Source organism: Danio aesculapii, chromosome 5 (assembly GCF_903798145.1).
Source record: "Danio aesculapii chromosome 5, fDanAes4.1, whole genome shotgun sequence".
Taxonomy (NCBI): Eukaryota; Metazoa; Chordata; class Actinopteri; order Cypriniformes; family Danionidae; genus Danio; species Danio aesculapii.
This window is the reverse complement of record NC_079439.1, coordinates 68,934,863-68,937,560: the sequence shown is the minus strand read 5'-3', so window position 1 is coordinate 68,937,560 and position 2,698 is coordinate 68,934,863.

Sequence of the window (2,698 nt, the reverse complement as noted above, 5' to 3'; positions counted from 1 at the left end):
GTCTGCTTCAGTTTGTGTTTGTTTTATTTTACTTTTAGTAACCCACATAAAAAAATACCATAGTAATTTATTTGTAAGCAATGTTTTTAGGCCGTACTATATTAAAAGTGTATGTCGGCGCCATTGGTGTAGTGGTTAGTGCGTCGACACATGCACTCACGGTGAACCGAGTTCGATTCCTGCCTCGTGGTCCTATGATGATCCTTCCCCTCTCTCTGCTACCCACACTTTCCTGTCAATACTCTGTACTGTCCTATCAATTAAAAGGTGAAAACCCTGAAAAATTATAATAAAAAAAGTGTATTATACTGAATATGTTATAGTATTTAGAACACTTTATTTATGACTGCTAAGGCATACTGTAGTATTAACTATACTGAACTGATATATTGTAGTATACTTTAGTTTTTACTACAATAATCTATATACACTGCCTGACAAAAGTCTTGTCATCGATTCCAGTTGTAAGAGTAACAAATAATAACTTAACTTCTAGTTAATCATTTGGAAAAATCATCACAAATACTGCAGAAGACCTACTGGAACCTGCATGGAGCCAAGATTCTTAGATATCAGTCAAGTTTGATGAAAGAAAAGTCATTGTTTGGGGTTACATTCAGTATGGGGGCGTGCGAGAGATCTGCAGAACATCCACAGGTATCAAGACATTTGTGCTGCCCATTACGTTACAAACCACAGGAGAGGGCAAATTCTTCAGCAGGATTGCGCTCCTCATACAACTTCCTGGAAGCAAAGAAGATCAAGGTGCTCCAGTATTGGCCAGCCCAGTCGCCAGAGATGAACATTATTGAGCATGTCTGGGGTAAGATGGAGGAGGCATTAAAGATGAATCCAAAGAATCTTGATGAACTCTGGGAGTCTTGCAAGAACGCTTTCTTTGCCATTCCAGATGACTTTATTAATCAGTGATTTGAGTCATTGCAGAGATGTATGGATGCAGTCCTCCAAGCTCATGATGGATGGCAACATGTGACATTTGTGCTGCCCATTACATTACAAACCACAGGAGAGGGCAAATTGTTCAGCAGGATAGCGCTCCTTCTCATACTTCAGCCTCCACATCAAATTTCCTGGAAGCAAAGAAGATCAAGGTGCTCCAGGATTGGCCAGCCCAGTCGCCAGAGATGAACATTATTGAGCATGTCTGGGGTAAGATGGAGGAGGCATTGAAATGAGCTTGATGAACTCTAGGAGTCCTGCAAGAATACTTTCTTTGCCATTCCAGATGACAGACATTTCAGACATTTCTATAAGCCCCATTAACAGATAACAGACAGAATTATAAAAATAAAGTTAAAATTGGTTGAGAGTTAAAGGGGGAAAAACAGGACTTAAACAGGAAGCAGCCTGAAGTCCACAACGGATATCTGTCCATAAAAAAAGAAACTTAAGTTTCTTTTTTATGGACCGATATCCGTTGTGGACTTCCGATATTTGCAGCACATTTCTATGCGTTAATAGAATTTGCATTTTGTGTTGTCAAGCTAATGAAGATGTTTTGTCCAATTATTAAGCGCTTTTGTTTGGATATTTTTTTCTTAACTTGCAGTGCGTTTGAGTTCTCTCACCCACCGTACATAACTCTGTAGGACAGGTGTTGCTAGAAAATTATTTCTATTTTTTATTAAATTAACCATTAATTGTTTTATACTAACGTCTACCCCAACTTTAAACCCGACAATCACAGCAGGCCTAATGTAAAGACAGTAGTTATAAATAACCCATTAAACTGTATTTTCCCTCTCGAAAAAAAGAGGGAAAATCCTGGTCTTGCTGGTCCTGACCATAGACTGTAAAATATATGGACGGAGTATCCGTGACGTCACCCATAGGTTTCTGAAGAGCGCAAAAGAAGCCTCAAGTAGGCGCGGCCAACCGTCGCCATTTTGTTCGCGCGTCATCGCACCCACGGCGGGATACCAAACAAGGGCAAAGAGGCGGAGAGTGGGCGGAGCTACAGACACCTGCTGGAACTTTGCTTGGACCTGGCAGACAGACTTTACTTTGGGAGAAACGCTTGATACTTTATTACCTGAGACTCGTTTGTGTTCTGAACACATGTGCTTGGCTGTACACTATATCAGTAAAGTGATTAGACTTTCAAAAACACTGTAGTAATACATTGAGCCACTAAACATTGCTCTTATGACGTTTTTCTACAGGAGGAAAACGCGAATTACTTCCAAACACTTCAGATATAGTGTGTGTTATTAAATGCAAGACTATTGATGAACTCCAGCACAACACTGTATAACAACACTTCAAATGACTGTTCTAGAGCCTACAGCTAATCAATCTGTCACATTCTGGAGTGCTTTACGGGTCTAAAGAAAAATATTAATGATAAATGATCTTAAATAAAACAAATACATTTATAGAGATGGTATACAAGTATATAACTTTACTCACATGGGAAACGGAGGCCACGTGAATGGTTTGTGAGCACAATTAAGTGCACACAGCATCCCATATCATCTGATAATTGTAAGAAATAAGTCCAAAAGGCAGCTGACTGTGTAAAGCCACATAAAACAACACAAAAATACGATGAATATGCCGAGATCAGTGGCTAATCTGCCGGATTCAGCTGAGGTGAAGTGACGGCGACCAGCGAGACCTAGCTGTCACTCAAGTGGCCACGCCCTTAATTATGCAAACACAAAATAACCTAATATAA